This window comes from Rhea americana, unplaced genomic scaffold (genome assembly GCF_003343005.1).
Source record: "Rhea americana isolate MKP2758 unplaced genomic scaffold, rheAme1 scaffold_387, whole genome shotgun sequence".
Classification (NCBI taxonomy): Eukaryota; Metazoa; Chordata; class Aves; order Rheiformes; family Rheidae; genus Rhea; species Rhea americana.
Genome location: NW_028186520.1, coordinates 446,605 through 455,681, shown reverse-complemented (window position 1 = coordinate 455,681; position 9,077 = coordinate 446,605).

Here is a 9,077-nt window from a genome sequence, read left to right as displayed (position 1 = left end):
TTTATTTGTATTAGCCGTACTTAGGTTTTGGCCCAAGAATCACAGACTCAATGACATTTTAAACACCTGGGATTTATACTAGTCTACTACCAAAGCCAGGAGTTTTTTCAGGCCTTTCAGCAGAAATCATCTTTAGGTGCATTAGCAGAAGGACTAAGGAAATAAAATATTGAATAAAGATGGCCTGGCTCCATTAGCTTTAAAAAAAAAAAAAAAAAAAAAAAAAAAAAAAAAAAAAAAAAAAAAAAGCAGCTGGTTGTTAGAGTGGGAAATGAAAGGGCTGGAGCCAGGTAACTTTACCTCTCTATTACAGTTCAGGTTCTCTCAGATGGAGCAGGAATACCTGAAGGTATCTGAAGCTATAGACTAATACCCTTAGTGGTTTTGCAGTGGCTGAGTATGCTGAGAAGAAATCCATAGTCCAACTCCCCTCTGGAAACACTTACAGCTCTTCCAGCAGCTCTGAAGGAGGAAAGAAATACTGGATGTCTACTAAGGTAAACATCCCAGTATCAAAGCATCCCAGAGAAGAACCTGGGCCTTGAGCACCAAATCAACAATCATCTTTTCAGAAAACCCAAAGCCAAACTCTTTGAGGCGTGAAAGAAGGGCTCTTCAGGAGACCGGCTCTGGCAGAGCTACAAAGCCAAACGATGCCCTAACTAGCTAAGACACTCACCCAGAAAGGAGTTCGAGGCTCTGTTAGACAAGGCTGGAGAAGCCCTGCTGTTGAAGGTCAGATGTTTCTGCCATAACCAAAAGTAGGCAGGAGTTACTGCAGGGACACAGCATGTGAGTGCTACCACGATTTGTCCACAAGCTTGTAAACCTGTTGAAGAAATGAAACCCCTTTTAGCTGAAAACCAAACAGCAACGCTGGTGAAGACCATGCATCTCCCACTCACACAGAAATCCCGAAAGAGTAGAAACATTTTTCAGTGCCTCAAATCCAAGCCTTGCACAGAGCAACTAGTGATCAGTTTTCAGTTCCCACAGCTCTGGAGGTTCTCCTCTCATGACTCCCTTGTCAGCTTGGCTCTTGGCATGGTTCAGCTAGTTTTAAGCCTACTTGGCTTTTTGGTTTGCCTCCGTATGACGGCTCACACTGGTCCCACAATGGGTAGTCTGAAGTGGCCTGCCTGCTGCACTTGGGTGTCCCCGTTCTAGAAAGGTTTCTTAGGGTCTCCAGTAGTGGTCTTTTTGAGACCCTGGGGAGGGAGGAAATTCCCATGATTCTCCTTCTACAGACGGAGAACTGAAGCACATGCTTGGCTGAAGCGGTGGTGTGCACACCGGTTCTGCGAACCCCAGCTCTGCTGCGAGAGCAGTGTTAATGTGAAGTGCCAAACCCATGTCTTGAGGGAAAAAATGTCCTGATCAAAGAAATCCTGCCCAGGTTCCTTCCTCAGTGCTCCTTCCTCCCTGGGCCTGTTTCTCAGAGGGACTCTGTTGCTTAGAGGCAGTTACATCGGGACCTTCACCCCAATGCTCCTGCCTGTGGCAGCACTATGCACTTAGCTGGTCTTTGGGGTTACCCAAGGAGACCAAACCAAGGCAAGGAGTTTAAAAATGCCTTCACCACATCTGACTGTGACACTATGTAGCCCATCTCTACTACAGCTGCTGATGCTGGAAATCATACCCCTGGGAAGGTACTACACACCTCAACAAAAAAGAAACCCTTAAAACCTGCAGAAAGTCTCATCAGGAATTTGGTACTTACAGAGTAGGTGAGGTTGGAAGAGACCTCTGCAGATCAGCCACTCCAATCTCCCGGCTCAAGCAGGGTCACCTAGAGCATATTAGACAGGGTTGCATCCAGGCAGGCCTTGGAGATCTGAGAAGGAGACTCCACAACCTCTCTGGGCAACCTGTGCCAGTGCTCCATCACTCTCACAGGAAAGATATTCCTGAAGGAACTGAGGAATTATTTCTTTTAGTAAATTCTTACTAAAAGAAGAATTACTTCTTGCGTGATCGGTGGAGCACGGGAAAGCTTCTGGCCAACCAGATAAAGTACCTATCAGACAAGTGAATATTTAAACTGACCACACTTGGCTAACTCAGAGAAACCTATCTGCCCACGTTCCCCTGCAGTTAATCCTCTTCTTCCTTCTCACAGAGGTGCTTTCTTCTGAATTTTGTGGCTATTTGCACAACAGCTGGCGCAGCTCCTTACAAGAAGGTCAGCACTGGATTGCATCCTTGATCCCACAGCACCTGCTCCCACACGCGCTTTCTCACCAAGTCTCTTAAGGAGCACTTCCGTAATTTTGGCAGGTTCTAAACTTGTCCATTTGGGGTGACCCATCCATCACCCTTCAGCATTTTTGGGACATTTTAACCTTTCTGCCAATGGATTTTCTTTGTCTGAAAACTTTGAATATATAATTCTTTGTCTGAATACCTCCCCCATACTTTGGGCCAGTATATGTATTTAGTCTCTGGACCTCTCCCATTTCAAGGGCTCGCATGAGGGTAACAATTTCAGCCTTTCGTGCTGAGGTGTTGTGTGGCAACTGTCGAGCTTCTGCTTCCTTCCATCGGGTTACTGCTGCGTATCCAGCCTCTCTTTCTCCCGCGTGTGCAAAGCTGCTCCTGTGTGTATAGAGCTCCGCATCTCGGTGCTGCAAGGGTTCGTTCTTTCAGTTGGGTCGGCTGGAATATTCTTGCTCTACGGTGGCCATGCAGTCATGCTGCAACTCTTCTTGCTCCTCACCAGGCAGCACAGTAGCTGGGTTTAAGGTCGATACCACCTTTAAGGTAATATCTCCTCGTTTCCATAACACTGCACGATATTTTACCAGTCTGCTTGGGGAAATTCAATGACGCCTCTTTTGGTTTAAAATAGGTGATGCTGCGTGTGGTACGAAAACTGCCCAGGGCCGTCCCCGAGTCAACGGGTGGCCTCTTGCGTTAAGGAGACGGTGGCTGCTGCAACCTGGTGGCAGGCCGCCCATCCTGTACTCACTGCGGCTAAGCGGTTAGCCAAATAGGCCACTTCCCCCACCCAATGCTGCTTTCACTTCATCGAAACCAGCATGGCATTGCAGGGTCTGCTCTTACCGCTCTCCTGGACCCCTCAGGGCTGCATAGAAAGCTCTGGTTATCGGCCCCAAAGTAGGCATCCACGTACGGCAGAATCCCACCACCCCTAATAATCCCCTCAGCTGTCTTTTTGTGCCGGATACTGCACTCTTTTCCTCTTTGCACTCTTTGAGCCTCTTTTCTTTCTGCTCCTAGTGCACATTGTCCCTTGGATATTTTAAAACCAAGATACTGAACTTCCTTCTTAGCAATCCCAGCCTTTGTCTTTGAAACACGATACCTGGCAAGTCCCCCAAATTTAACAAACACACTGTCTCCTCTAGACATACTTGCTCTGAGGCAGCTCCAATCAAGATCTCATCTACATACCATCAAAGAGCGGCATTTGGATTACCTTCCTGCCCTTGGGCCACTTCCTTGGCCAAGCTCTCATCAAACAGGGCAGGACTGTCCTGGAATCCTTGATGAAGGACCGTCCAGCATAACTGCTCGGTCTTCCTCGTAGTGGGGCTCTCCCTTACAAAGGCAAAAATCGTCTGGCTCTGTTCTCCATGGGGAATACAGGGAAAAGCAGCTTTTACATCTAGCACCATGAAACACCTGTTAGTCTCAGGCACCGAGGCTAAAAGAGTACATGGCTTTGGCACAGTCGCGTGGATATCTTTTGTTATCTGGTTCACAGCCCTCAGGTCCTGTGCTAGCCGTTGTTCTCGGGAAGGCGGCTCCTTCCTTCTCCCGTCAGCAAAGCAGTCAATAGCACCTGCCCCTCTTCCTCGTTAGCGTTATGACTTATCCTGAGAGTCTCCTAAAGCTGATGCAGCTTCTCAGCATTTTTCCTAGATGTTCCAACAGACTGCTGCCAATTGAATAAATATGGGGTCCTAAAAGGAACAGGTACAAATACTGAGAGCCTTTCCTGCCCCAGTGCCTGCACCAAAGGAGCCTGTAAAACAGGTTGTTGCTCTCTCTTAGTTCGGCCAGAAATAGGGCTAGAATCTCATTCCCTAACAAGCAGGGGGGACATCGTCAGTAATTGCATGTCCTCCTGCTCCTCGCTGTTCAGGATTTGTTCCATTCGGACAACTTCAGCAACACCCATTCTCTTCAACACGATTAATGCTAATACAGCAGCTGCATCCCTGGGGGCAGCAGATGAGTTGTCCTTGGGGGTGCCATCCCTGGTCTGGCTTGCCACATCAGCCTGAAATTGATGTGCTCATGTGCTGCAGCATGGGGACAGCCCTTGTCTGTTGGGAGGCTCTAAAGGGGAAGTTGCAGGCTGCAGCTCTGCAACCATGCAGCTCCACATCAGGCACATCTCCCCTTTTCTGCCAGGGTGTGGACTGCTTGGGGTAACTTTCTGCCATCATTTTGGCCAAGGAGTGGTGCAGACATGCAAAACCATGGTGCTGGTTGCAACAGAGCACCGGGTATTTTGACCCTTTGTGCCTTGTTCTTTCACCATGTCAGCAACCCAGGGAAAATGTGGGCAGCAAAGAAACCTTAAAGGAGGAGTAGCCAAGGCAAGTCCTTGGAACTGGTAGAGCTATTGTGTGTGTGTGTGTGACCAGGATCCAAGCCTGGTCTGCTTGAGCCCATTCCTCATCTTTCCTGCTGCCTTTTCAGGGCAGCGTGAAGCAGTAGTTGATGCCCCTGGGTGTGGCTAGCCTCTTCTGCCCCAACCTGAAGGCAGGAAAAAGCATGTTTCTGTTGAGCTGAGGTCTAAATATCAGCCAAACAAGCCAGTACACATTTACTCAGATACCTCAGTCTTCTCTCTGATGTACAGGAGGCAGAAGTTTAGAGGGTCAAAAGTATATTACAGAGATCCTATGCTGTTGCTTTGGAAAAAGAAAGAACAAGTCATTCCTGGAACCTAATGGGAAGTATGGGTTTTTTTTCCTGTTCAGTGTTGCTAATTCTCAGCCACTATTATTTATCCTGGGTAGCAGCTTCATTTAATTGGCCTTGTAACAAATGACTCAAGCAAGCACTCCAATTACGGAATTATTTTGTTGGGCGAGAGGGTGTCTCATGTGCCACAGAAAAGCCAGGACCGTCACTTTGTGCTCACTAAAAGCCAGCTCTGCTTTCAAATGGCAGTGAGAAAGTGATAAGGAAGAGGAACTCAGGCCTTCAGCCTCCTGCAAGCAGGAGCAGCAGCAAATTTTTCTCTCTTGGCTCTGAACTCACCTCTGGAAAGAGTCTTCAAAAGGATGGGTGTGCCACACTGTCTTTTTGTGTAGGGAAGCATGTGGATTATTTCTCTTGGTGTCATTCAGCACATTCACCATCTCAAGCAGCCTCTGCCTGTAGAAAAGCTTGCAAACTTGTATTGCCTGGGGTACCTCTTAACAAAGCCCAGGCAGTGAATTAGTCACCATCCTTTCTGACAAAAGGAAACAAAGAGATGGCAGATATTAAATCAGCTCTTTCCAAAATTGCCCTTTTTCCAGGTTTACAGCCACAAAAGCATAGTGTAGTCCTACAAGATGCTTTTCACAAATGATAAGTTAACCATTTTACCTGATTACCGATCCAAAGAGGTTGCCCCATCTCTTGTTTTGTCTGTGCCCCAAACCCTTGTCCTCCAATTTGTCCTGTGAGTGCCTGTTACTAGAACCCTCCACATCTACCTGCTTGGCACATTTTTTTTTCCATGCTCTTAATTTACTCATTTTAAGGACAGAACACTTGCAGGACACTGCAGAGCCCTGGATGAGGCTGCGAGAGCCATCGCCTCGAGCACGGTGCAGTCAGTCCTACCTGTGCTAGTGTATAAAGTAGAACTCGAACTGAGGCTGGCATTAATGCCCTGCAGTCCTGTAACTCACACTCAAGGACAGGGATAAACTAGGCACTGCAAACTGGCAAAGTCCATCAGATTTACCAGTTCTCAGTCCAGATTGAAACAACAGGCCGGATCTGGGGTACTGAACCAAAAGATCTGGCTGTCATTCTGTGAGCCCTCAAATGCAGTAACTAATGACTGATTCTGGGAAATGTGGGGACAGAAAATGATTTGATAGAACTAACGAAACATGATATTCATCATGTTGGGGGTCTGTGAATTAATACGCCACAAATGGCACCTGAACAGGGACCTGAAGACTGATCCAGTTAACCATTGGGGGCTAGTAGAAGCAGCCCGTCACTGAACCAGTGGCATAGCCCAGGTGAAATTTGGTTTGCTGAAAGGAAGCAGCTTCGTGCACGACTAATTGCCTACCAGGGAACGGAGGTAAGCAACCGGGAACGATGGGGAAGGGGCTGTCACAGGAGCAGCAATCTGTTGTAAATGTAATGCAGAGGATCCTGAAACAGCATGCATGTTCTCTATCATTGCAAGAACTGAACATGATACTGATGTGGGTTAAGACAAATTGCCCGAATGGGAACTCGATCACCATTTATGACCCCAAAACGCAGGATGAAGTTGGGCTGAAGCTTTGGGGCTCTGCTACTCGTAACGACAAGAGTGCGGCTAACATATCAGGGCCCTGGAGAACGGTTTTTGAAGTGTTGAGAAAATGTACAGAGGATGGATCAGGCAGGGGTGAGCYGGCAGCCCCGCCTGAGGCTCCTCCGGTGGGAGTGGTTGGCAGTGACCATGATCCCCCGGATGATGGTCCATTTGATCCTGGCCCCATTGACCCTGAGAAAGAGCCAGATTCTGCCCCCCCGCCAGACCCTCATGACCCCCGACTTGCTGTTTGCCGAGAGGCTGTCCGGGAAGGAGACCTCGGTATCATGCAAGCCTGTGGAGCGTGCCCAGTTATATAGGAGGGACAGGGTAGCCCTCGTTGGGAGGGGCTCGGCTTCACCCTGCTAAAGGGACTGCAGCGAGAGCGGTTTACAATTCCTGGATGCTATGCGATTTTTGCAATCCGTGTTTGAAAACCATATTCTGGTGCCCCATGACTGCAGAATCATTGCACAGATTCTTTTGACTGCAGAACCCAAAGCATGTTATGGACAAGTCAGTGGCATGCCTTAGCTGAACAAAAGGCCATTGAAAACCTGCCTAGACCCAACGGGGATCTCCTGAGAGCTATGGGGACAGATGCCCTCTTAGGGGAGGGCATCTATCAGACCACAATCTTGCAGGTGGCACTCAGCGTAGCCGCCCTGAATCCATCCAAACAATTAGCATTTAAAGCTTTTCAAAAGGTGCCAGACGCAGGCAAGACAGAGCAGTCTTTTGTGACTCTATGTCAAGAGTTCCAAGAATCTTACGTGCAGTTCCTGGACCGATTAAAAATGTCCTTGGATAAACAAGTAGATAACATCCCTGCTTGAGAAATATTACTGAAGCAATTGGCAACTGGAAATGCTAACTCTGACTGCCAAAAGATGCTATGCCCCCGAGAAACCCCTCTATTACGGAAACGATTGAGACACACCAGAACGTTGGCACCCATCAGCACCCAGTGACGCTGCTTGCCGAGGCACTCRCCGCTATTAATATTATGGGACAAAATAGCTACTCCTGCGGGAAACCAGGTCATTTTAAAAAGGAATGTCCAAAGCGGTGGGAACTTGGAGGTCCCGATATCTGCCCACGCTGCAAAAAAGGAAAACATTTTGCTAATCAGTGCTGCTCTAAGCTTGATAGAAATGGCAATGCCTTGCCCCCATGCCAGCAGTCAGAAAACTTCAAGGGGAGCGTGCAGAGGGGGCGCGGGGAACACAAAATCCCTCTCCCAGCAGTGCCAAGCTGCTTGCCCGAACAAGCAGTAGTGCAGGGGTGGACTTGGCCACCACCACAAGAGTGACCTTAACCAACTCCACGGTGACCCTAGTTCCTACTGGAATCTTTGGTCCTTTGCGAAATGGGGCCAGTGCATTACTACTGGGATGGTCCTCAGCAACACACCAAGGACTCCTTGTCCTGCTGGGGCTCATTGATGCAGACTACGAGGGAGAAATTAAGATCACAGCCTGGACCCCTACTCCCCCATGCCAGGTTTCAGCAGGATCACGCATTGCCCAATGGATCTATTTTACAGCAAAGACCCCTCATTGCCTCGATGTTCCTCGTGGAGAAGGCGGTTTTGGCTCCACCTGACCTCGACAGGTCCTATGAACTCAAAAGCTTACGACACACCGACCGTCTTTTAAGTGTCCCCTCACTAACCGTGTCACACAAACAAGCACCTCGCTCACGGGAATTTTGGATACTGGCGCTGATGTTACTGTTATTTCTACTAGCGTATGGCCGCCCACCTGGCTGACCGCACGCACCTATGCGTCTGTTTTGGGAACTGGAGGGGTAGCAATCCCAGTATACAGCAAAAATTTAATAACAGTCATGGGGCCTGATAGACAAACGGCTACCACAAAACCCTATGTGTTGGCTACCCTCATTACTCTATGGGGTCGGGACTGTTTGACACAACGGGGTCTACATCTTAGCTCAGATTTCGCTGGCATGTGGCATTCCCTACCCCTGACTTGACTGACAGAGGAACCCTTCTGGGTAGGCCAGTGGCCCCTTTCCAAGGAAAAGCTGCAACATCTGGGGGATCTGGCTGCCGAACAGTTAGCGGCAGGCCATGCTGTCCCTGCGACCAGCCCTGGGAACTCACCCATCTTGGTTATAAAAAAGAAAAGTGGGAGATGCCGTTTGTTACATGATTTACGCCAAATCAATGCGGTTATTGAAGACACGGGACTGCTTCAACCAGCATTACCCTCTCCGACAACGCTGCCACAGAACTGGGTACTGACAGTTACTGACCTCAGGGGTTGTTTCTTCACCATACCTTTGCACCCACTAGATGCACGACGATTCGCTTTCTCTGTCCCAGCCCTCAATATAGCTGAACCTCATCAACCTTACCATTGGACTGTACTACTCCAGGGCATGAAGAACAGCCCGACTATCTGTCAATCATACGTGGCCAAGGCATTGACACCTTGAGCTAGATATTCTGGGGCTACCCAGAGCACATGGTGTTTTCACTTGAACTGCAGCACAGGCCACAATATTAATAAAACGTCATGGACACATCGCCAGGCAGAGCTGG